The sequence below is a fragment of the Schistocerca piceifrons genome, unplaced genomic scaffold (assembly GCF_021461385.2).
Source record: "Schistocerca piceifrons isolate TAMUIC-IGC-003096 unplaced genomic scaffold, iqSchPice1.1 HiC_scaffold_457, whole genome shotgun sequence".
Classification (NCBI taxonomy): domain Eukaryota; kingdom Metazoa; phylum Arthropoda; class Insecta; order Orthoptera; family Acrididae; genus Schistocerca; species Schistocerca piceifrons.
Window position 1 is genome coordinate 16838 of NW_025728686.1, and position 21779 is coordinate 38616.

The window sequence follows — 21779 nt, forward strand, 5'->3', positions numbered from 1 at the left end:
ATTTTAACGTTTCCGTAATGGCTCGTCTCGTAGCGATGGTAGCCCTGCCGTAATCAGTGCACGGAGTTCGTTTCCTGTCAACATTCTGCGCAGACCGGTTGGATTTTTCACGATTCCAGGGAAACTTGGGTTACGAGCAGTCGTGGCCGAGTGGTTAAGGCGTCTGACTAGAAATCAGATTCCCTCTGGGAGCGTAGGTTCGAGTCCTACCGACTGCGTCGGATATTTCTTTTTTTGTTTAAGAACAACGAGCAGAAAATTTCGCAGATTGCCTGTCGTTTTGGTACCTCTCCACACCTCGCCTCTCACAGCCGTTTATAGTGCCTGTCCTTTTGATAAGGGCGAATTCCAACCGTCAGCCGAGCAAAGTCGGGACAAGTCGGGACATACTACAGGATGGTCTGCGTGGAGCTACGACGAAAAAAACCTTCATTTAACAGCACGCGGCTCACATACTCATACGAAAAAAACTAGCGCCACTTGCGGTGGCCGGGAATCGAACCCGGATCAACTGCTTGGAAGGCAACTATGCTCACCATTACACCACCACCGCACAGCCGCTGCTCGCAACGCCCCGCTGTGTCGCCTTCCTGCCCGCCAGCAGCGGCCCACGGTGATAGTAGCTGCAGGCGCTTTTCGAGGTAGGAGGGCGCATCCACACGCATTCGGGTAGCGCCTCCACGCACGCTGCGTCTTTGGGCAAGACTAGTCGCCGCGGCCGCAAGGTTACTCACACGATAGAGATGAGCATTCGTTTTAAGGCAGTGTAGTGGAGCACTCCGCGTGTGTAGCAGTTTTTTCGGTTGTATCCGACGTCGCTGGGTGGCAATCCCACTTTCCCCTGCAGAAAAGTGCTCGGGCAGCTCGACGAGCATCGCTGGTTCAATGGCATGTGCCTCAGTAGTGCAGTAGGCAGCGCGTAAGTCTCATAATCTTAAGGCTTGCCGGCACGATAGCTCAGCGTGTTCGGTCTGAGAGTTATCTGCCCTCTGTAATAAAAGACCGAGTCAACGATGAACTTGAACGGGCGCCATCGGACGTCCGCCCCCAACAAATGCAACGAAAGAAATGAGAAAAAAAAAAAAAAAAAATTGGTGAATGCTCGCTTAGCATGCGGACGGCCCGGGTTCGATTCCCGGCCGGTGCATCGTTCTGCTGTTCTCGCTATAATGCTGCCGCGCCGATTCCTCGCCTGAGCTGCGTCAGCCTCAGGAATGTATAGCAGGATTCGCTGTGAGAGGAACCATACACGCAGCACGCAATAGACCGTACTTGAACGGTCGCATGCTATTTCTGAACTCTGACGTCGGCCTGTCCCAACAGGCCGCTGTGTTCAGGTGCCGCAAGGGCGATGTACTGTAACCTCGGGCAGTGCTGCGTTCCGTTGAAAAAGCTGCGGCAGCAGTTTAATCTAGCAAGTAGGGAAAGCACGTGTAGCAACACAACAGATTCTTGAGAAAGCGCGAACTGTCTATCTCTAATATGAGAGACTTACCAAGTTTTCTGTAACGTTACTTGCAACGTGCCTCGGTAGCGCAGTAGGTAGCGCGTAAGTCTCATAATCTTAAGGTCGTGAGTTCGATCCTCACCCAGGGCATTTAATTTGCTGTACATCATGGCTGAATTAACGGCGTTGCTGTTGCTAGGGAACGAACTTAATTGTCGTTCGTTATCCATAAGGAGTCTACGCCTCAGCGTCAATACGTTTATTTCCAATTATGACAACGTACAACTTTGATCTTTCTCTTCCCTTGTTAGGAGTAAAATAATGAATAGTCAATTTCGGGCTGTGCGCCATGCCAGTCTGTAGGCGCAAATATGCTCGCAAACGGAGAACTGCACTGAGTCCAGATTCAGCACGAAATACGAGAGGAGACGGAGAAAAGCTCACGCTTATCGAGCAAATCCGGTGTGGTCTAGTGGCTAGGATACCTGGCTTTCACCCAGGAGGCCCGGGTTCGGTTCCCGGTACCGGAACGGAAGTTTTTGCGCACACAACGCTCCATGTTTTGGCCTTCGAACTGTCGTTTGTCGCCCACCTTCCGAAGCTTCGACCGAACGTAATCGGGGAAAACAGGCACATGATGCAATTACTGTCGGCACCGGAATAAAGGGAGAAGAGGCACTGGTCCGTTGTTGGGCTGCTACCAGCGTCAGTGGGAAGTCGGTGAAGTCGCCAGTTGCGCCAGAAGCCAGAAATTACCGTAGTACGCCTACACACGCGTTCCAGTTATTTACATTGCTTGCAGCCGCTCCATCCACAACGAGCGTGAGCCCGGATAGCTCAGTCGGTAGAGCATTAGGCTTTTAACCTAAGGGTCCAGGGTTCAAGTCCCTGTCCGGGCGAAGATTTTAACGTTTCCGTAATGGCTCGTCTCGTAGCGATGGTAGCCCTGCCGTAATCAGTGTACGGAGTTCGTTTCCTGTCAACATTCTGCGCAGACCCAGGGAAACTTGGGTTACGAGCAGTCGTGGCCGAGTGGTTAAGGCGTCTGACTAGAAATCAGATTCCCTCTGGGAGCGTAGGTTCGAGTCCTACCGACTGCGTCGGATTTTTCTTTTTTTGTTTAAGAACAACGAGCAGAAAATTTCGCAGATTGCCTGTCGTTTTGGTACCTCTCCACACCTCGCCTCTCACAGCCGTTTATAGTGCCTGTCCTTTTGATAAGGGCGAATTCCAAGCGTCAGCTTTCGCGTCAGCCGAGCAAAGTCGGGACAAGTCGGGACATACTACAGGATGGTCTGCGTGGAGCTACGACGAAAAAAACCTTCATTTAACAGCACGCGGCTCACATACTCATACGAAAAAAACTAGCGCCACTTGCGGTGGCCGGGAATCGAACCCGGATCAACTGCTTGGAAGGCAACTATGCTCACCATTACACCACCACCGCACAGCCGCTGCACGCAACGCCCCGCTGTGTCGCCTTCCTGCTCGCCAGCAGCGGCCCACGGTGATAGTAGCTGCAGGCGCTTTTCGAGGTAGGAGGGCGCATCCACACGCATTCGGGTAGCGCCTCCACGCACGCTGCGTCTTTGGGCAAGACTAGTCGCCGCGGCCGCAAGGTTACTCACACGATAGAGATGAGCATTCGTTTTAAGGCAGTGTAGTGGAGCACTCCGCATGTGTAGCAGTTTTTTCGGTTGTATCCGACGTCGCTGGGTGGCAATCCCACTTTCCCCTGCAGAAAAGTGCTCGGGCAGCTCGACGAGCATCGCTGGTTCAATGGCATGTGCCTCAGTAGTGCAGTAGGCAGCGCGTAAGTCTCATAATCTTAAGGCTTGCCGGCACGATAGCTCAGCGTGTTCGGTCTGAGAGTTATCTGCCCTCTGTAATAAAAGACCGAGTCAACGATGAACTTGAACGGGCGCCATCGGACGTCCGCCCCCAACAAATGCAACGAAAGAAATGAGAAGAAAAAAAAAAAAAAATTGGTGAATGCTCGCTTAGCATGCGGACGGCCCGGGTTCGATTCCCGGCCGGTGCATCGTTCTGCTGTTCTCGCTATAATGCTGCCGCGCCGATTCCTCGCCTGAGCTGCGTCAGCCTCAGGAATGTATAGCAGGATTCGCTGTGAGAGGAACCATACACGCAGCACGCAATAGACCGTACTTGAACGGTCGCATGCTATTTCTGAACTCTGACGTCGGCCTGTCCCAACAGGCCGCTGTGTTCAGGTGCCGCAAGGGCGATGTACTGTAACCTCGGGCAGTGCTGCGTTCCGTTGAAAAAGCTGCGGCAGCAGTTTAATCTAGCAAGTAGGGAAAGCACGTGTAGCAACACAACAGATTCTTGAGAAAGCGCGAACTGTCTATCTCTAATATGAGAGACTTACCAAGTTTTCTGTAACGTTACTTGCAACGTGCCTCGGTAGCGCAGTAGGTAGCGCGTAAGTCTCATAATCTTAAGGTCGTGAGTTCGATCCTCACCCAGGGCATTTAATTTGCTGTACATCATGGCTGAATTAACGGCGTTGCTGTTGCTAGGGAACGAACTTAATTGTCGTTCGTTATCCATAAGGAGTCTACGCCTCAGCGTCAATACGTTTATTTCCAATTATGACAACGTACAACTTTGATCTTTCTCTTCCCTTGTTAGGAGTAAAATAATGAATAGTCAATTTCGGGCTGTGCGCCATGCCAGTCTGTAGGCGCAAATATGCTCGCAAACGGAGAACTGCACTGAGTCCAGATTCAGCACGAAATACGAGAGGAGACGGAGAAAAGCTCACGCTTATCGAGCAAATCCGGTGTGGTCTAGTGGCTAGGATACCTGGCTTTCACCCAGGAGGCCCGGGTTCGGTTCCCGGTACCGGAACGGAAGTTTTTGCGCACACAACGCTCCATGTTTTGGCCTTCGAACTGTCGTTTGTCGCCCACCTTCCGAAGCTTCGACCGAACGTAATCGGGGAAAACAGGCACATGATGCAATTACTGTCGGCACCGGAATAAAGGGAGAAGAGGCACTGGTCCGTTGTTGGGCTGCTACCAGCGTCAGTGGGAAGTCGGTGAAGTCGCCAGTTGCGCCAGAAGCCAGAAATTACCGTAGTACGCCTACACACGCGTTCCAGTTATTTACATTGCTTGCAGCCGCTCCATCCACAACGAGCGTGAGCCCGGATAGCTCAGTCGGTAGAGCATTAGGCTTTTAACCTAAGGGTCCAGGGTTCAAGTCCCTGTCCGGGCGAAGATTTTAACGTTTCCGTAATGGCTCGTCTCGTAGCGATGGTAGCCCTGCCGTAATCAGTGTACGGAGTTCGTTTCCTGTCAACATTCTGCGCAGACCCAGGGAAACTTGGGTTACGAGCAGTCGTGGCCGAGTGGTTAAGGCGTCTGACTAGAAATCAGATTCCCTCTGGGAGCGTAGGTTCGAGTCCTACCGACTGCGTCGGATTTTTCTTTTTTTGTTTAAGAACAACGAGCAGAAAATTTCGCAGATTGCCTGTCGTTTTGGTACCTCTCCACACCTCGCCTCTCACAGCCGTTTATAGTGCCTGTCCTTTTGATAAGGGCGAATTCCAAGCGTCAGCTTTCGCGTCAGCCGAGCAAAGTCGGGACAAGTCGGGACATACTACAGGATGGTCTGCGTGGAGCTACGACGAAAAAAACCTTCATTTAACAGCACGCGGCTCACATACTCATACGAAAAAAACTAGCGCCACTTGCGGTGGCCGGGAATCGAACCCGGATCAACTGCTTGGAAGGCAACTATGCTCACCATTACACCACCACCGCACAGCCGCTGCACGCAACGCCCCGCTGTGTCGCCTTCCTGCTCGCCAGCAGCGGCCCACGGTGATAGTAGCTGCAGGCGCTTTTCGAGGTAGGAGGGCGCATCCACACGCATTCGGGTAGCGCCTCCACGCACGCTGCGTCTTTGGGCAAGACTAGTCGCCGCGGCCGCAAGGTTACTCACACGATAGAGATGAGCATTCGTTTTAAGGCAGTGTAGTGGAGCACTCCGCATGTGTAGCAGTTTTTTCGGTTGTATCCGACGTCGCTGGGTGGCAATCCCACTTTCCCCTGCAGAAAAGTGCTCGGGCAGCTCGACGAGCATCGCTGGTTCAATGGCATGTGCCTCAGTAGTGCAGTAGGCAGCGCGTAAGTCTCATAATCTTAAGGCTTGCCGGCACGATAGCTCAGCGTGTTCGGTCTGAGAGTTATCTGCCCTCTGTAATAAAAGACCGAGTCAACGATGAACTTGAACGGGCGCCATCGGACGTCCGCCCCCAACAAATGCAACGAAAGAAATGAGAAGAAAAAAAAAAAAAAATTGGTGAATGCTCGCTTAGCATGCGGACGGCCCGGGTTCGATTCCCGGCCGGTGCATCGTTCTGCTGTTCTCGCTATAATGCTGCCGCGCCGATTCCTCGCCTGAGCTGCGTCAGCCTCAGGAATGTATAGCAGGATTCGCTGTGAGAGGAACCATACACGCAGCACGCAATAGACCGTACTTGAACGGTCGCATGCTATTTCTGAACTCTGACGTCGGCCTGTCCCAACAGGCCGCTGTGTTCAGGTGCCGCAAGGGCGATGTACTGTAACCTCGGGCAGTGCTGCGTTCCGTTGAAAAAGCTGCGGCAGCAGTTTAATCTAGCAAGTAGGGAAAGCACGTGTAGCAACACAACAGATTCTTGAGAAAGCGCGAACTGTCTATCTCTAATATGAGAGACTTACCAAGTTTTCTGTAACGTTACTTGCAACGTGCCTCGGTAGCGCAGTAGGTAGCGCGTAAGTCTCATAATCTTAAGGTCGTGAGTTCGATCCTCACCCAGGGCATTTAATTTGCTGTACATCATGGCTGAATTAACGGCTTTGCTGTTGCTAGGGAACGAACTTAATTGTCGTTCGTTATCCATAAGGAGTCTACGCCTCAGCGTCAATACGTTTATTTCCAATTATGACAACGTACAACTTTGATCTTTCTCTTCCCTTGTTAGGAGTAAAATAATGAATAGTCAATTTCGGGCTGTGCGCCATGCCAGTCTGTAGGCGCAAATATGCTCGCAAACGGAGAACTGCACTGAGTCCAGATTCAGCACGAAATACGAGAGGAGACGGAGAAAAGCTCACGCTTATCGAGCAAATCCGGTGTGGTCTAGTGGCTAGGATACCTGGCTTTCACCCAGGAGGCCCGGGTTCGGTTCCCGGTACCGGAACGGAAGTTTTTGCGCACACAACGCTCCATGTTTTGGCCTTCGAACTGTCGTTTGTCGCCCACCTTCCGAAGCTTCGACCGAACGTAATCGGGGAAAACAGGCACATGATGCAATTACTGTCGGCACCGGAATAAAGGGAGAAGAGGCACTGGTCCGTTGTTGGGCTGCTACCAGCGTCAGTGGGAAGTCGGTGAAGTCGCCAGTTGCGCCAGAAGCCAGAAATTACCGTAGTACGCCTACACACGCGTTCCAGTTATTTACATTGCTTGCAGCCGCTCCATCCACAACGAGCGTGAGCCCGGATAGCTCAGTCGGTAGAGCATTAGGCTTTTAACCTAAGGGTCCAGGGTTCAAGTCCCTGTCCGGGCGAAGATTTTAACGTTTCCGTAATGGCTCGTCTCGTAGCGATGGTAGCCCTGCCGTAATCAGTGTACGGAGTTCGTTTCCTGTCAACATTCTGCGCAGACCCAGGGAAACTTGGGTTACGAGCAGTCGTGGCCGAGTGGTTAAGGCGTCTGACTAGAAATCAGATTCCCTCTGGGAGCGTAGGTTCGAGTCCTACCGACTGCGTCGGATTTTTCTTTTTTTGTTTAAGAACAACGAGCAGAAAATTTCGCAGATTGCCTGTCGTTTTGGTACCTCTCCACACCTCGCCTCTCACAGCCGTTTATAGTGCCTGTCCTTTTGATAAGGGCGAATTCCAAGCGTCAGCTTTCGCGTCAGCCGAGCAAAGTCGGGACAAGTCGGGACATACTACAGGATGGTCTGCGTGGAGCTACGACGAAAAAAACCTTCATTTAACAGCACGCGGCTCACATACTCATACGAAAAAAACTAGCGCCACTTGCGGTGGCCGGGAATCGAACCCGGATCAACTGCTTGGAAGGCAACTATGCTCACCATTACACCACCACCGCACAGCCGCTGCACGCAACGCCCCGCTGTGTCGCCTTCCTGCTCGCCAGCAGCGGCCCACGGTGATAGTAGCTGCAGGCGCTTTTCGAGGTAGGAGGGCGCATCCACACGCATTCGGGTAGCGCCTCCACGCACGCTGCGTCTTTGGGCAAGACTAGTCGCCGCGGCCGCAAGGTTACTCACACGATAGAGATGAGCATTCGTTTTAAGGCAGTGTAGTGGAGCACTCCGCATGTGTAGCAGTTTTTTCGGTTGTATCCGACGTCGCTGGGTGGCAATCCCACTTTCCCCTGCAGAAAAGTGCTCGGGCAGCTCGACGAGCATCGCTGGTTCAATGGCATGTGCCTCAGTAGTGCAGTAGGCAGCGCGTAAGTCTCATAATCTTAAGGCTTGCCGGCACGATAGCTCAGCGTGTTCGGTCTGAGAGTTATCTGCCCTCTGTAATAAAAGACCGAGTCAACGATGAACTTGAACGGGCGCCATCGGACGTCCGCCCCCAACAAATGCAACGAAAGAAATGAGAAGAAAAAAAAAAAAAAATTGGTGAATGCTCGCTTAGCATGCGGACGGCCCGGGTTCGATTCCCGGCCGGTGCATCGTTCTGCTGTTCTCGCTATAATGCTGCCGCGCCGATTCCTCGCCTGAGCTGCGTCAGCCTCAGGAATGTATAGCAGGATTCGCTGTGAGAGGAACCATACACGCAGCACGCAATAGACCGTACTTGAACGGTCGCATGCTATTTCTGAACTCTGACGTCGGCCTGTCCCAACAGGCCGCTGTGTTCAGGTGCCGCAAGGGCGATGTACTGTAACCTCGGGCAGTGCTGCGTTCCGTTGAAAAAGCTGCGGCAGCAGTTTAATCTAGCAAGTAGGGAAAGCACGTGTAGCAACACAACAGATTCTTGAGAAAGCGCGAACTGTCTATCTCTAATATGAGAGACTTACCAAGTTTTCTGTAACGTTACTTGCAACGTGCCTCGGTAGCGCAGTAGGTAGCGCGTAAGTCTCATAATCTTAAGGTCGTGAGTTCGATCCTCACCCAGGGCATTTAATTTGCTGTACATCATGGCTGAATTAACGGCTTTGCTGTTGCTAGGGAACGAACTTAATTGTCGTTCGTTATCCATAAGGAGTCTACGCCTCAGCGTCAATACGTTTATTTCCAATTATGACAACGTACAACTTTGATCTTTCTCTTCCCTTGTTAGGAGTAAAATAATGAATAGTCAATTTCGGGCTGTGCGCCATGCCAGTCTGTAGGCGCAAATATGCTCGCAAACGGAGAACTGCACTGAGTCCAGATTCAGCACGAAATACGAGAGGAGACGGAGAAAAGCTCACGCTTATCGAGCAAATCCGGTGTGGTCTAGTGGCTAGGATACCTGGCTTTCACCCAGGAGGCCCGGGTTCGGTTCCCGGTACCGGAACGGAAGTTTTTGCGCACACAACGCTCCATGTTTTGGCCTTCGAACTGTCGTTTGTCGCCCACCTTCCGAAGCTTCGACCGAACGTAATCGGGGAAAACAGGCACATGATGCAATTACTGTCGGCACCGGAATAAAGGGAGAAGAGGCACTGGTCCGTTGTTGGGCTGCTACCAGCGTCAGTGGGAAGTCGGTGAAGTCGCCAGTTGCGCCAGAAGCCAGAAATTACCGTAGTACGCCTACACACGCGTTCCAGTTATTTACATTGCTTGCAGCCGCTCCATCCACAACGAGCGTGAGCCCGGATAGCTCAGTCGGTAGAGCATTAGGCTTTTAACCTAAGGGTCCAGGGTTCAAGTCCCTGTCCGGGCGAAGATTTTAACGTTTCCGTAATGGCTCGTCTCGTAGCGATGGTAGCCCTGCCGTAATCAGTGTACGGAGTTCGTTTCCTGTCAACATTCTGCGCAGACCCAGGGAAACTTGGGTTACGAGCAGTCGTGGCCGAGTGGTTAAGGCGTCTGACTAGAAATCAGATTCCCTCTGGGAGCGTAGGTTCGAGTCCTACCGACTGCGTCGGATTTTTCTTTTTTTGTTTAAGAACAACGAGCAGAAAATTTCGCAGATTGCCTGTCGTTTTGGTACCTCTCCACACCTCGCCTCTCACAGCCGTTTATAGTGCCTGTCCTTTTGATAAGGGCGAATTCCAAGCGTCAGCTTTCGCGTCAGCCGAGCAAAGTCGGGACAAGTCGGGACATACTACAGGATGGTCTGCGTGGAGCTACGACGAAAAAAACCTTCATTTAACAGCACGCGGCTCACATACTCATACGAAAAAAACTAGCGCCACTTGCGGTGGCCGGGAATCGAACCCGGATCAACTGCTTGGAAGGCAACTATGCTCACCATTACACCACCACCGCACAGCCGCTGCACGCAACGCCCCGCTGTGTCGCCTTCCTGCTCGCCAGCAGCGGCCCACGGTGATAGTAGCTGCAGGCGCTTTTCGAGGTAGGAGGGCGCATCCACACGCATTCGGGTAGCGCCTCCACGCACGCTGCGTCTTTGGGCAAGACTAGTCGCCGCGGCCGCAAGGTTACTCACACGATAGAGATGAGCATTCGTTTTAAGGCAGTGTAGTGGAGCACTCCGCATGTGTAGCAGTTTTTTCGGTTGTATCCGACGTCGCTGGGTGGCAATCCCACTTTCCCCTGCAGAAAAGTGCTCGGGCAGCTCGACGAGCATCGCTGGTTCAATGGCATGTGCCTCAGTAGTGCAGTAGGCAGCGCGTAAGTCTCATAATCTTAAGGCTTGCCGGCACGATAGCTCAGCGTGTTCGGTCTGAGAGTTATCTGCCCTCTGTAATAAAAGACCGAGTCAACGATGAACTTGAACGGGCGCCATCGGACGTCCGCCCCCAACAAATGCAACGAAAGAAATGAGAAGAAAAAAAAAAAAAAATTGGTGAATGCTCGCTTAGCATGCGGACGGCCCGGGTTCGATTCCCGGCCGGTGCATCGTTCTGCTGTTCTCGCTATAATGCTGCCGCGCCGATTCCTCGCCTGAGCTGCGTCAGCCTCAGGAATGTATAGCAGGATTCGCTGTGAGAGGAACCATACACGCAGCACGCAATAGACCGTACTTGAACGGTCGCATGCTATTTCTGAACTCTGACGTCGGCCTGTCCCAACAGGCCGCTGTGTTCAGGTGCCGCAAGGGCGATGTACTGTAACCTCGGGCAGTGCTGCGTTCCGTTGAAAAAGCTGCGGCAGCAGTTTAATCTAGCAAGTAGGGAAAGCACGTGTAGCAACACAACAGATTCTTGAGAAAGCGCGAACTGTCTATCTCTAATATGAGAGACTTACCAAGTTTTCTGTAACGTTACTTGCAACGTGCCTCGGTAGCGCAGTAGGTAGCGCGTAAGTCTCATAATCTTAAGGTCGTGAGTTCGATCCTCACCCAGGGCATTTAATTTGCTGTACATCATGGCTGAATTAACGGCGTTGCTGTTGCTAGGGAACGAACTTAATTGTCGTTCGTTATCCATAAGGAGTCTACGCCTCAGCGTCAATACGTTTATTTCCAATTATGACAACGTACAACTTTGATCTTTCTCTTCCCTTGTTAGGAGTAAAATAATGAATAGTCAATTTCGGGCTGTGCGCCATGCCAGTCTGTAGGCGCAAATATGCTCGCAAACGGAGAACTGCACTGAGTCCAGATTCAGCACGAAATACGAGAGGAGACGGAGAAAAGCTCACGCTTATCGAGCAAATCCGGTGTGGTCTAGTGGCTAGGATACCTGGCTTTCACCCAGGAGGCCCGGGTTCGGTTCCCGGTACCGGAACGGAAGTTTTTGCGCACACAACGCTCCATGTTTTGGCCTTCGAACTGTCGTTTGTCGCCCACCTTCCGAAGCTTCGACCGAACGTAATCGGGGAAAACAGGCACATGATGCAATTACTGTCGGCACCGGAATAAAGGGAGAAGAGGCACTGGTCCGTTGTTGGGCTGCTACCAGCGTCAGTGGGAAGTCGGTGAAGTCGCCAGTTGCGCCAGAAGCCAGAAATTACCGTAGTACGCCTACACACGCGTTCCAGTTATTTACATTGCTTGCAGCCGCTCCATCCACAACGAGCGTGAGCCCGGATAGCTCAGTCGGTAGAGCATTAGGCTTTTAACCTAAGGGTCCAGGGTTCAAGTCCCTGTCCGGGCGAAGATTTTAACGTTTCCGTAATGGCTCGTCTCGTAGCGATGGTAGCCCTGCCGTAATCAGTGCACGGAGTTCGTTTCCTGTCAACATTCTGCGCAGACCCAGGGAAACTTGGGTTACGAGCAGTCGTGGCCGAGTGGTTAAGGCGTCTGACTAGAAATCAGATTCCCTCTGGGAGCGTAGGTTGGAGTCCTACCGACTGCGTCGGATTTTTCTTTTTTTGTTTAAGAACAACGAGCTGAAAATTTCGCGGATTGCCTGTCGTTTTGGTACCTCTCCACACCTCGCCTCTCACAGCCGTTTATAGTGCCTGTCCTTTTGATAAGGGCGAATTCCAAGCGTCAGCTTTCGCGTCAGCCGAGCAAAGTCGGGACAAGTCGGGACATACTACAGGATGGTCTGCGTGGAGCTACGACGAAAAAAACCTTCATTTAACAGCACGCGGCTCACATACTCATACGAAAAAAACTAGCGCCACTTGCGGTGGCCGGGAATCGAACCCGGATCAACTGCTTGGAAGGCAACTATGCTCACCATTACACCACCACCGCACAGCCGCTGCTCGCAACGCCCCGCTGTGTCGCCTTCCTGCCCGCCAGCAGCGGCCCACGGTGATAGTAGCTGCAGGCGCTTTTCGAGGTAGGAGGGCGCATCCACACGCATTCGGGTAGCGCCTCCACGCACGCTGCGTCTTTGGGCAAGACTAGTCGCCGCGGCCGCAAGGTTACTCACACGATAGAGATGAGCATTCGTTTTAAGGCAGTGTAGTGGAGCACTCCGCGTGTGTAGCAGTTTTTTCGGTTGTATCCGACGTCGCTGGGTGGCAATCCCACTTTCCCCTGCAGAAAAGTGCTCGGGCAGCTCGACGAGCATCGCTGGTTCAATGGCATGTGCCTCAGTAGTGCAGTAGGCAGCGCGTAAGTCTCATAATCTTAAGGCTTGCCGGCACGATAGCTCAGCGTGTTCGGTCTGAGAGTTATCTGCCCTCTGTAATAAAAGACCGAGTCAACGATGAACTTGAACGGGCGCCATCGGACGTCCGCCCCCAACAAATGCAACGAAAGAAATGAGAAGAAAAAAAAAAAAAATTGGTGAATGCTCGCTTAGCATGCGGACGGCCCGGGTTCGATTCCCGGCCGGTGCATCGTTCTGCTGTTCTCGCTATAATGCTGCCGCGCCGATTCCTCGCCTGAGCTGCGTCAGCCTCAGGAATGTATAGCAGGATTCGCTGTGAGAGGAACCATACACGCAGCACGCAATAGACCGTACTTGAACGGTCGCATGCTATTTCTGAACTCTGACGTCGGCCTGTCCCAACAGGCCGCTGTGTTCAGGTGCCGCAAGGGCGATGTACTGTAACCTCGGGCAGTGCTGCGTTCCGTTGAAAAAGCTGCGGCAGCAGTTTAATCTAGCAAGTAGGGAAAGCACGTGTAGCAACACAACAGATTCTTGAGAAAGCGCGAACTGTCTATCTCTAATATGAGAGACTTACCAAGTTTTCTGTAACGTTACTTGCAACGTGCCTCGGTAGCGCAGTAGGTAGCGCGTAAGTCTCATAATCTTAAGGTCGTGAGTTCGATCCTCACCCAGGGCATTTAATTTGCTGTACATCATGGCTGAATTAACGGCGTTGCTGTTGCTAGGGAACGAACTTAATTGTCGTTCGTTATCCATAAGGAGTCTACGCCTCAGCGTCAATACGTTTATTTCCAATTATGACAACGTACAACTTTGATCTTTCTCTTCCCTTGTTAGGAGTAAAATAATGAATAGTCAATTTCGGGCTGTGCGCCATGCCAGTCTGTAGGCGCAAATATGCTCGCAAACGGAGAACTGCACTGAGTCCAGATTCAGCACGAAATACGAGAGGAGACGGAGAAAAGCTCACGCTTATCGAGCAAATCCGGTGTGGTCTAGTGGCTAGGATACCTGGCTTTCACCCAGGAGGCCCGGGTTCGGTTCCCGGTACCGGAACGGAAGTTTTTGCGCACACAACGCTCCATGTTTTGGCCTTCGAACTGTCGTTTGTCGCCCACCTTCCGAAGCTTCGACCGAACGTAATCGGGGAAAACAGGCACATGATGCAATTACTGTCGGCACCGGAATAAAGGGAGAAGAGGCACTGGTCCGTTGTTGGGCTGCTACCAGCGTCAGTGGGAAGTCGGTGAAGTCGCCAGTTGCGCCAGAAGCCAGAAATTACCGTAGTACGCCTACACACGCGTTCCAGTTATTTACATTGCTTGCAGCCGCTCCATCCACAACGAGCGTGAGCCCGGATAGCTCAGTCGGTAGAGCATTAGGCTTTTAACCTAAGGGTCCAGGGTTCAAGTCCCTGTCCGGGCGAAGATTTTAACGTTTCCGTAATGGCTCGTCTCGTAGCGATGGTAGCCCTGCCGTAATCAGTGCACGGAGTTCGTTTCCTGTCAACATTCTGCGCAGACCCAGGGAAACTTGGGTTACGAGCAGTCGTGGCCGAGTGGTTAAGGCGTCTGACTAGAAATCAGATTCCCTCTGGGAGCGTAGGTTGGAGTCCTACCGACTGCGTCGGATTTTTCTTTTTTTGTTTAAGAACAACGAGCTGAAAATTTCGCGGATTGCCTGTCGTTTTGGTACCTCTCCACACCTCGCCTCTCACAGCCGTTTATAGTGCCTGTCCTTTTGATAAGGGCGAATTCCAAGCGTCAGCTTTCGCGTCAGCCGAGCAAAGTCGGGACAAGTCGGGACATACTACAGGATGGTCTGCGTGGAGCTACGACGAAAAAAACCTTCATTTAACAGCACGCGGCTCACATACTCATACGAAAAAAACTAGCGCCACTTGCGGTGGCCGGGAATCGAACCCGGATCAACTGCTTGGAAGGCAACTATGCTCACCATTACACCACCACCGCACAGCCGCTGCTCGCAACGCCCCGCTGTGTCGCCTTCCTGCCCGCCAGCAGCGGCCCACGGTGATAGTAGCTGCAGGCGCTTTTCGAGGTAGGAGGGCGCATCCACACGCATTCGGGTAGCGCCTCCACGCACGCTGCGTCTTTGGGCAAGACTAGTCGCCGCGGCCGCAAGGTTACTCACACGATAGAGATGAGCATTCGTTTTAAGGCAGTGTAGTGGAGCACTCCGCGTGTGTAGCAGTTTTTTCGGTTGTATCCGACGTCGCTGGGTGGCAATCCCACTTTCCCCTGCAGAAAAGTGCTCGGGCAGCTCGACGAGCATCGCTGGTTCAATGGCATGTGCCTCAGTAGTGCAGTAGGCAGCGCGTAAGTCTCATAATCTTAAGGCTTGCCGGCACGATAGCTCAGCGTGTTCGGTCTGAGAGTTATCTGCCCTCTGTAATAAAAGACCGAGTCAACGATGAACTTGAACGGGCGCCATCGGACGTCCGCCCCCAACAAATGCAACGAAAGAAATGAGAAGAAAAAAAAAAAAAATTGGTGAATGCTCGCTTAGCATGCGGACGGCCCGGGTTCGATTCCCGGCCGGTGCATCGTTCTGCTGTTCTCGCTATAATGCTGCCGCGCCGATTCCTCGCCTGAGCTGCGTCAGCCTCAGGAATGTATAGCAGGATTCGCTGTGAGAGGAACCATACACGCAGCACGCAATAGACCGTACTTGAACGGTCGCATGCTATTTCTGAACTCTGACGTCGGCCTGTCCCAACAGGCCGCTGTGTTCAGGTGCCGCAAGGGCGATGTACTGTAACCTCGGGCAGTGCTGCGTTCCGTTGAAAAAGCTGCGGCAGCAGTTTAATCTAGCAAGTAGGGAAAGCACGTGTAGCAACACAACAGATTCTTGAGAAAGCGCGAACTGTCTATCTCTAATATGAGAGACTTACCAAGTTTTCTGTAACGTTACTTGCAACGTGCCTCGGTAGCGCAGTAGGTAGCGCGTAAGTCTCATAATCTTAAGGTCGTGAGTTCGATCCTCACCCAGGGCATTTAATTTGCTGTACATCATGGCTGAATTAACGGCGTTGCTGTTGCTAGGGAACGAACTTAATTGTCGTTCGTTATCCATAAGGAGTCTACGCCTCAGCGTCAATACGTTTATTTCCAATTATGACAACGTACAACTTTGATCTTTCTCTTCCCTTGTTAGGAGTAAAATAATGAATAGTCAATTTCGGGCTGTGCGCCATGCCAGTCTGTAGGCGCAAATATGCTCGCAAACGGAGAACTGCACTGAGTCCAGATTCAGCACGAAATACGAGAGGAGACGGAGAAAAGCTCACGCTTATCGAGCAAATCCGGTGTGGTCTAGTGGCTAGGATACCTGGCTTTCACCCAGGAGGCCCGGGTTCGGTTCCCGGTACCGGAACGGAAGTTTTTGCGCACACAACGCTCCATGTTTTGGCCTTCGAACTGTCGTTTGTCGCCCACCTTCCGAAGCTTCGACCGAACGTAATCGGGGAAAACAGGCACATGATGCAATTACTGTCGGCACCGGAATAAAGGGAGAAGAGGCACTGGTCCGTTGTTGGGCTGCTACCAGCGTCAGTGGGAAGTCGGTGAAGTCGCCAGTTGCGCCAGAAGCCAGAAATTACCGTAGTACGCCTACACACGCGTTCCAGTTATTTACATTGCTTGCAGCCGCTCCATCCACAACGAGCGTGAGCCCGGATAGCTCAGTCGGTAGAGCATTAGGCTTTTAACCTAAGGGTCCAGGGTTAAAGTCCCTGTCCGGGCGAAGATTTTAACGTTTCCGTAATGGCTCGTCTCGTAGCGATGGTAGCCCTGCCGTAATCAGTGCACGGAGTTCGTTTCCTGTCAACATTCTGCGCAGACCCAGGGAAACTTGGGTTACGAGCAGTCGTGGCCGAGTGGTTAAGGCGTCTGACTAGAAATCAGATTCCCTCTGGGAGCGTAGGTTCGAGTCCTACCGACTGCGTCGGATTTTTCTTTTTTTGTTTAAGAACAACGAGCAGAAAATTTCGCGGATTGCCTGTCGTTTTGGTACCTCTCCACACCTCGCCTCTCACAGCCGTTTATAGTGCCTGTCCTTTTGATAAGGGCGAATTCCAAGCGTCAGCTTTCGCGTCAGCCGAGCAAAGTCGGGACAAGTCGGGACATACTACAGGATGGTCTGCGTGGAGCTACGACGAAAAAAACCTTCATTTAACAGCACGCGGCTCACATACTCATACGAAAAAAACTAGCGCCACTTGCGGTGGCCGGGAATCGAACCCGGATCAACTGCTTGGAAGGCAACTATGCTCACCATTACACCACCACCGCACAGCCGCTGCTCGCAACGCCCCGCTGTGTCGCCTTCCTGCCCGCCAGCAGCGGCCCACGGTGATAGTAGCTGCAGGCGCTTTTCGAGGTAGGAGGGCGCATCCACACGCATTCGGGTAGCGCCTCCACGCACGCTGCGTCTTTGGGCAAGACTAGTCGCCGCGGCCGCAAGGTTACTCACACGATAGAGATGAGCATTCGTTTTAAGGCAGTGTAGTGGAGCACTCCGCGTGTGTAGCAGTTTTTTCGGTTGTATCCGACGTCGCTGGGTGGCAATCCCACTTTCCCCTGCAGAAAAGTGCTCGGGCAGCTCGACGAGCATCGCTGGTTCAATGGCATGTGCCTCAGTAGTGCAGTAGGCAGCGCGTAAGTCTCATAATCTTAAGGCTTGCCGGCACGATAGCTCAGCGTGTTCGGTCTGAGAGTTATCTGCCCTCTGTAATAAAAGACCGAGTCAACGATGAACTTGAACGGGCGCCATCGGACGTCCGCCCCCAACAAATGCAACGAAAGAAATGAGAAAAAAAAAAAAAAAAATTGGTGAATGCTCGCTTAGCATGCGGACGGCCCGGGTTCGATTCCCGGCCGGTGCATCGTTCTGCTGTTCTCGCTATAATGCTGCCGCGCCGATTCCTCGCCTGAGCTGCGTCAGCCTCAGGAATGTATAGCAGGATTCGCTGTGAGAGGAACCATACACGCAGCACGCAATAGACCGTACTTGAACGGTCGCATGCTATTTCTGAACTCTGACGTCGGCCTGTCCCAACAGGCCGCTGTGTTCAGGTGCCGCAAGGGCGATGTACTGTAACCTCGGGCAGTGCTGCGTTCCGTTGAAAAAGCTGCGGCAGCAGTTTAATCTAGCAAGTAGGGAAAGCACGTGTAGCAACACAACAGATTCTTGAGAAAGCGCGAACTGTCTATCTCTAATATGAGAGACTTACCAAGTTTTCTGTAACGTTACTTGCAACGTGCCTCGGTAGCGCAGTAGGTAGCGCGTAAGTCTCATAATCTTAAGGTCGTGAGTTCGATCCTCACCCAGGGCATTTAATTTGCTGTACATCATGGCTGAATTAACGGCGTTGCTGTTGCTAGGGAACGAACTTAATTGTCGTTCGTTATCCATAAGGAGTCTACGCCTCAGCGTCAATACGTTTATTTCCAATTATGACAACGTACAACTTTGATCTTTCTCTTCCCTTGTTAGGAGTAAAATAATGAATAGTCAATTTCGGGCTGTGCGCCATGCCAGTCTGTAGGCGCAAATATGCTCGCAAACGGAGAACTGCACTGAGTCCAGATTCAGCACGAAATACGAGAGGAGACGGAGAAAAGCTCACGCTTATCGAGCAAATCCGGTGTGGTCTAGTGGCTAGGATACCTGGCTTTCACCCAGGAGGCCCGGGTTCGGTTCCCGGTACCGGAACGGAAGTTTTTGCGCACACAACGCTCCATGTTTTGGCCTTCGAACTGTCGTTTGTCGCCCACCTTCCGAAGCTTCGACCGAACGTAATCGGGGAAAACAGGCACATGATGCAATTACTGTCGGCACCGGAATAAAGGGAGAAGAGGCACTGGTCCGTTGTTGGGCTGCTACCAGCGTCAGTGGGAAGTCGGTGAAGTCGCCAGTTGCGCCAGAAGCCAGAAATTACCGTAGTACGCCTACACACGCGTTCCAGTTATTTACATTGCTTGCAGCCGCTCCATCCACAACGAGCGTGAGCCCGGATAGCTCAGTCGGTAGAGCATTAGGCTTTTAACCTAAGGGTCCAGGGTTCAAGTCCCTGTCCGGGCGAAGATTTTAACGTTTCCGTAATGGCTCGTCTCGTAGCGATGGTAGCCCTGCCGTAATCAGTGCACGGAGTTCGTTTCCTGTCAACATTCTGCGCAGACCCAGGGAAACTTGGGTTACGAGCAGTCGTGGCCGAGTGGTTAAGGCGTCTGACTAGAAATCAGATTCCCTCTGGGAGCGTAGGTTCGAGTCCTACCGACTGCGTCGGATTTTTCTTTTTTTGTTTAAGAACAACGAGCTGAAAATTTCGCGGATTGCCTGTCGTTTTGGTACCTCTCCACACCTCGCCTCTCACAGCCGTTTATAGTGCCTGTCCTTTTGATAAGGGCGAATTCCAAGCGTCAGCTTTCGCGTCAGCCGAGCAAAGTCGGGACAAGTCGGGACATACTACAGGATGGTCTGCGTGGAGCTACGACGAAAAAAACCTTCATTTAACAGCACGCGGCTCACATACTCATACGAAAAAAACTAGCGCCACTTGCGGTGGCCGGGAATCGAACCCGGATCAACTGCTTGGAAGGCAACTATGCTCACCATTACACCACCACCGCACAGCCGCTGCTCGCAACGCCCCGCTGTGTCGCCTTCCTGCCCGCCAGCAGCGGCCCACGGTGATAGTAGCTGCAGGCGCTTTTCGAGGTAGGAGGGCGCATCCACACGCATTCGGGTAGCGCCTCCACGCACGCTGCGTCTTTGGGCAAGACTAGTCGCCGCGGCCGCAAGGTTACTCACACGATAGAGATGAGCATTCGTTTTAAGGCAGTGTAGTGGAGCACTCCGCGTGTGTAGCAGTTTTTTCGGTTGTATCCGACGTCGCTGGGTGGCAATCCCACTTTCCCCTGCAGAAAAGTGCTCGGGCAGCTCGACGAGCATCGCTGGTTCAATGGCATGTGCCTCAGTAGTGCAGTAGGCAGCGCGTAAGTCTCATAATCTTAAGGCTTGCCGGCACGATAGCTCAGCGTGTTCGGTCTGAGAGTTATCTGCCCTCTGTAATAAAAGACCGAGTCAACGATGAACTTGAACGGGCGCCATCGGACGTCCGCCCCCAACAAATGCAACGAAAGAAATGAGAAGAAAAAAAAAAAAAATTGGTGAATGCTCGCTTAGCATGCGGACGGCCCGGGTTCGATTCCCGGCCGGTGCATCGTTCTGCTGTTCTCGCTATAATGCTGCCGCGCCGATTCCTCGCCTGAGCTGCGTCAGCCTCAGGAATGTATAGCAGGATTCGCTGTGAGAGGAACCATACACGCAGCACGCAATAGACCGTACTTGAACGGTCGCATGCTATTTCTGAACTCTGACGTCGGCCTGTCCCAACAGGCCGCTGTGTTCAGGTGCCGCAAGGGCGATGTACTGTAACCTCGGGCAGTGCTGCGTTCCGTTGAAAAAGCTGCGGCAGCAGTTTAATCTAGCAAGTAGGGAAAGCACGTGTAGCAACACAACAGATTCTTGAGAAAGCGCGAACTGTCTATCTCTAATATGAGAGACTTACCAAGTTTTCTGTAACGTTACTTGCAACGTGCCTCGGTAGCGCAGTAGGTAGCGCGTAAGTCTCATAATCTTAAGGTCGTGAGTTCGATCCTCACCCAGGGCATTTAATTTGCTGTACATCATGGCTGAATTAACGGCGTTGCTGTTGCTAGGGAACGAACTTAATTGTCGTTCGTTATCCATAAGGAGTCTACGCCTCAGCGTCAATACGTTTATTTCCAATTATGACAACGTACAACTTTGATCTTTCTCTTCCCTTGTTAGGAGTAAAATAATGAATAGTCAATTTCGGGCTGTGCGCCATGCCAGTCTGTAGGCGCAAATATGCTCGCAAACGGAGAACTGCACTGAGTCCAGATTCAGCACGAAATACGAGAGGAGACGGAGAAAAGCTCACGCTTATCGAGCAAATCCGGTGTGGTCTAGTGGCTAGGATACCTGGCTTTCACCCAGGAGGCCCGGGTTCGGTTCCCGGTACCGGAACGGAAGTTTTTGCGCACACAACGCTCCATGTTTTGGCCTTCGAACTGTCGTTTGTCGCCCACCTTCCGAAGCTTCGACCGAACGTAATCGGGGAAAACAGGCACATGATGCAATTACTGTCGGCACCGGAATAAAGGGAGAAGAGGCACTGGTCCGTTGTTGGGCTGCTACCAGCGTCAGTGGGAAGTCGGTGAAGTCGCCAGTTGCGCCAGAAGCCAGAAATTACCGTAGTACGCCTACACACGCGTTCCAGTTATTTACATTGCTTGCAGCCGCTCCATCCACAACGAGCGTGAGCCCGGATAGCTCAGTCGGTAGAGCATTAGGCTTTTAACCTAAGGGTCCAGGGTTAAAGTCCCTGTCCGGGCGAAGATTTTAACGTTTCCGTAATGGCTCGTCTCGTAGCGATGGTAGCCCTGCCGTAATCAGTGCACGGAGTTCGTTTCCTGTCAACATTCTGCGCAGACCCAGGGAAACTTGGGTTACGAGCAGTCGTGGCCGAGTGGTTAAGGCGTCTGACTAGAAATCAGATTCCCTCTGGGAGCGTAGGTTCGAGTCCTACCGACTGCGTCGGATTTTTCTTTTTTTGTTTAAGAACAACGAGCAGAAAATTTCGCGGATTGCCTGTCGTTTTGGTACCTCTCCACACCTCGCCTCTCACAGCCGTTTATAGTGCCTGTCCTTTTGATAAGGGCGAATTCCAAGCGTCAGCTTTCGCGTCAGCCGAGCAAAGTCGGGACAAGTCGGGACATACTACAGGATGGTCTGCGTGGAGCTACGACGAAAAAAACCTTCATTTAACAGCACGCGGCTCACATACTCATACGAAAAAAACTAGCGCCACTTGCGGTGGCCGGGAATCGAACCCGGATCAACTGCTTGGAAGGCAACTATGCTCACCATTACACCACCACCGCACAGCCGCTGCTCGCAACGCCCCGCTGTGTCGCCTTCCTGCCCGCCAGCAGCGGCCCACGGTGATAGTAGCTGCAGGCGCTTTTCGAGGTAGGAGGGCGCATCCACACGCATTCGGGTAGCGCCTCCACGCACGCTGCGTCTTTGGGCAAGACTAGTCGCC

General features: G+C 52.4%; 47 non-coding genes across 47 annotated transcripts; 37 read left to right on the plus strand and 10 right to left on the minus strand.

The window, feature by feature from the left end:
- The first annotated feature begins 136 nt into the window (after positions 1-136).
- On the plus strand, positions 137-218 carry Trnas-aga. The gene has a single exon. It is a non-coding gene; the product is annotated as a tRNA-Ser (tRNA).
- Positions 219-481: 263 nt separating this feature from the next.
- Positions 482-553, minus strand: Trnag-ucc. Its single transcript has one exon. It is a non-coding gene; the product is annotated as a tRNA-Gly (tRNA).
- A 971-nt stretch (positions 554-1524) lies between these two features.
- Positions 1525-1597, plus strand: Trnam-cau. The gene has a single exon. It is a non-coding gene; the product is annotated as a tRNA-Met (tRNA).
- A 308-nt stretch (positions 1598-1905) lies between these two features.
- Trnae-uuc lies at positions 1906-1977 on the plus strand. Its single transcript has one exon. It is a non-coding gene; the product is annotated as a tRNA-Glu (tRNA).
- A 296-nt stretch (positions 1978-2273) lies between these two features.
- Positions 2274-2346, plus strand: Trnak-uuu. The gene has a single exon. It is a non-coding gene; the product is annotated as a tRNA-Lys (tRNA).
- Positions 2347-2465: 119 nt separating this feature from the next.
- Positions 2466-2547, plus strand: Trnas-aga. The gene has a single exon. It is a non-coding gene; the product is annotated as a tRNA-Ser (tRNA).
- Positions 2548-2822: 275 nt separating this feature from the next.
- Positions 2823-2894, minus strand: Trnag-ucc. Its single transcript has one exon. It is a non-coding gene; the product is annotated as a tRNA-Gly (tRNA).
- A 971-nt stretch (positions 2895-3865) lies between these two features.
- Trnam-cau lies at positions 3866-3938 on the plus strand. The gene has a single exon. It is a non-coding gene; the product is annotated as a tRNA-Met (tRNA).
- A 308-nt stretch (positions 3939-4246) lies between these two features.
- On the plus strand, positions 4247-4318 carry Trnae-uuc. The gene has a single exon. It is a non-coding gene; the product is annotated as a tRNA-Glu (tRNA).
- A 296-nt stretch (positions 4319-4614) lies between these two features.
- On the plus strand, positions 4615-4687 carry Trnak-uuu. The gene has a single exon. It is a non-coding gene; the product is annotated as a tRNA-Lys (tRNA).
- Positions 4688-4806: 119 nt separating this feature from the next.
- Positions 4807-4888, plus strand: Trnas-aga. Its single transcript has one exon. It is a non-coding gene; the product is annotated as a tRNA-Ser (tRNA).
- Positions 4889-5163: 275 nt separating this feature from the next.
- Positions 5164-5235, minus strand: Trnag-ucc. Its single transcript has one exon. It is a non-coding gene; the product is annotated as a tRNA-Gly (tRNA).
- A 971-nt stretch (positions 5236-6206) lies between these two features.
- Trnam-cau lies at positions 6207-6279 on the plus strand. Its single transcript has one exon. It is a non-coding gene; the product is annotated as a tRNA-Met (tRNA).
- A 308-nt stretch (positions 6280-6587) lies between these two features.
- On the plus strand, positions 6588-6659 carry Trnae-uuc. Its single transcript has one exon. It is a non-coding gene; the product is annotated as a tRNA-Glu (tRNA).
- A 296-nt stretch (positions 6660-6955) lies between these two features.
- On the plus strand, positions 6956-7028 carry Trnak-uuu. Its single transcript has one exon. It is a non-coding gene; the product is annotated as a tRNA-Lys (tRNA).
- A 119-nt stretch (positions 7029-7147) lies between these two features.
- Trnas-aga lies at positions 7148-7229 on the plus strand. Its single transcript has one exon. It is a non-coding gene; the product is annotated as a tRNA-Ser (tRNA).
- Positions 7230-7504: 275 nt separating this feature from the next.
- On the minus strand, positions 7505-7576 carry Trnag-ucc. Its single transcript has one exon. It is a non-coding gene; the product is annotated as a tRNA-Gly (tRNA).
- Positions 7577-8547: 971 nt separating this feature from the next.
- Trnam-cau lies at positions 8548-8620 on the plus strand. The gene has a single exon. It is a non-coding gene; the product is annotated as a tRNA-Met (tRNA).
- A 308-nt stretch (positions 8621-8928) lies between these two features.
- On the plus strand, positions 8929-9000 carry Trnae-uuc. Its single transcript has one exon. It is a non-coding gene; the product is annotated as a tRNA-Glu (tRNA).
- Positions 9001-9296: 296 nt separating this feature from the next.
- Positions 9297-9369, plus strand: Trnak-uuu. The gene has a single exon. It is a non-coding gene; the product is annotated as a tRNA-Lys (tRNA).
- A 119-nt stretch (positions 9370-9488) lies between these two features.
- Positions 9489-9570, plus strand: Trnas-aga. The gene has a single exon. It is a non-coding gene; the product is annotated as a tRNA-Ser (tRNA).
- Positions 9571-9845: 275 nt separating this feature from the next.
- On the minus strand, positions 9846-9917 carry Trnag-ucc. The gene has a single exon. It is a non-coding gene; the product is annotated as a tRNA-Gly (tRNA).
- A 971-nt stretch (positions 9918-10888) lies between these two features.
- Trnam-cau lies at positions 10889-10961 on the plus strand. Its single transcript has one exon. It is a non-coding gene; the product is annotated as a tRNA-Met (tRNA).
- Positions 10962-11269: 308 nt separating this feature from the next.
- Positions 11270-11341, plus strand: Trnae-uuc. The gene has a single exon. It is a non-coding gene; the product is annotated as a tRNA-Glu (tRNA).
- A 296-nt stretch (positions 11342-11637) lies between these two features.
- Positions 11638-11710, plus strand: Trnak-uuu. The gene has a single exon. It is a non-coding gene; the product is annotated as a tRNA-Lys (tRNA).
- A 119-nt stretch (positions 11711-11829) lies between these two features.
- Positions 11830-11911, plus strand: Trnas-aga. Its single transcript has one exon. It is a non-coding gene; the product is annotated as a tRNA-Ser (tRNA).
- A 275-nt stretch (positions 11912-12186) lies between these two features.
- On the minus strand, positions 12187-12258 carry Trnag-ucc. Its single transcript has one exon. It is a non-coding gene; the product is annotated as a tRNA-Gly (tRNA).
- A 970-nt stretch (positions 12259-13228) lies between these two features.
- On the plus strand, positions 13229-13301 carry Trnam-cau. Its single transcript has one exon. It is a non-coding gene; the product is annotated as a tRNA-Met (tRNA).
- Positions 13302-13609: 308 nt separating this feature from the next.
- On the plus strand, positions 13610-13681 carry Trnae-uuc. The gene has a single exon. It is a non-coding gene; the product is annotated as a tRNA-Glu (tRNA).
- Positions 13682-13977: 296 nt separating this feature from the next.
- On the plus strand, positions 13978-14050 carry Trnak-uuu. The gene has a single exon. It is a non-coding gene; the product is annotated as a tRNA-Lys (tRNA).
- A 119-nt stretch (positions 14051-14169) lies between these two features.
- On the plus strand, positions 14170-14251 carry Trnas-aga. The gene has a single exon. It is a non-coding gene; the product is annotated as a tRNA-Ser (tRNA).
- A 275-nt stretch (positions 14252-14526) lies between these two features.
- Trnag-ucc lies at positions 14527-14598 on the minus strand. Its single transcript has one exon. It is a non-coding gene; the product is annotated as a tRNA-Gly (tRNA).
- Positions 14599-15568: 970 nt separating this feature from the next.
- On the plus strand, positions 15569-15641 carry Trnam-cau. The gene has a single exon. It is a non-coding gene; the product is annotated as a tRNA-Met (tRNA).
- A 308-nt stretch (positions 15642-15949) lies between these two features.
- On the plus strand, positions 15950-16021 carry Trnae-uuc. The gene has a single exon. It is a non-coding gene; the product is annotated as a tRNA-Glu (tRNA).
- A 296-nt stretch (positions 16022-16317) lies between these two features.
- Trnak-uuu lies at positions 16318-16390 on the plus strand. The gene has a single exon. It is a non-coding gene; the product is annotated as a tRNA-Lys (tRNA).
- A 119-nt stretch (positions 16391-16509) lies between these two features.
- Positions 16510-16591, plus strand: Trnas-aga. Its single transcript has one exon. It is a non-coding gene; the product is annotated as a tRNA-Ser (tRNA).
- A 275-nt stretch (positions 16592-16866) lies between these two features.
- On the minus strand, positions 16867-16938 carry Trnag-ucc. Its single transcript has one exon. It is a non-coding gene; the product is annotated as a tRNA-Gly (tRNA).
- A 970-nt stretch (positions 16939-17908) lies between these two features.
- On the plus strand, positions 17909-17981 carry Trnam-cau. Its single transcript has one exon. It is a non-coding gene; the product is annotated as a tRNA-Met (tRNA).
- A 308-nt stretch (positions 17982-18289) lies between these two features.
- Positions 18290-18361, plus strand: Trnae-uuc. Its single transcript has one exon. It is a non-coding gene; the product is annotated as a tRNA-Glu (tRNA).
- A 296-nt stretch (positions 18362-18657) lies between these two features.
- Positions 18658-18730, plus strand: Trnak-uuu. The gene has a single exon. It is a non-coding gene; the product is annotated as a tRNA-Lys (tRNA).
- A 119-nt stretch (positions 18731-18849) lies between these two features.
- Trnas-aga lies at positions 18850-18931 on the plus strand. The gene has a single exon. It is a non-coding gene; the product is annotated as a tRNA-Ser (tRNA).
- Positions 18932-19206: 275 nt separating this feature from the next.
- Positions 19207-19278, minus strand: Trnag-ucc. The gene has a single exon. It is a non-coding gene; the product is annotated as a tRNA-Gly (tRNA).
- A 970-nt stretch (positions 19279-20248) lies between these two features.
- On the plus strand, positions 20249-20321 carry Trnam-cau. Its single transcript has one exon. It is a non-coding gene; the product is annotated as a tRNA-Met (tRNA).
- Positions 20322-20629: 308 nt separating this feature from the next.
- On the plus strand, positions 20630-20701 carry Trnae-uuc. Its single transcript has one exon. It is a non-coding gene; the product is annotated as a tRNA-Glu (tRNA).
- A 296-nt stretch (positions 20702-20997) lies between these two features.
- Positions 20998-21070, plus strand: Trnak-uuu. The gene has a single exon. It is a non-coding gene; the product is annotated as a tRNA-Lys (tRNA).
- Positions 21071-21189: 119 nt separating this feature from the next.
- Positions 21190-21271, plus strand: Trnas-aga. The gene has a single exon. It is a non-coding gene; the product is annotated as a tRNA-Ser (tRNA).
- Positions 21272-21546: 275 nt separating this feature from the next.
- Trnag-ucc lies at positions 21547-21618 on the minus strand. Its single transcript has one exon. It is a non-coding gene; the product is annotated as a tRNA-Gly (tRNA).
- Between the last annotated feature and the right edge of the window lie 161 nt (positions 21619-21779).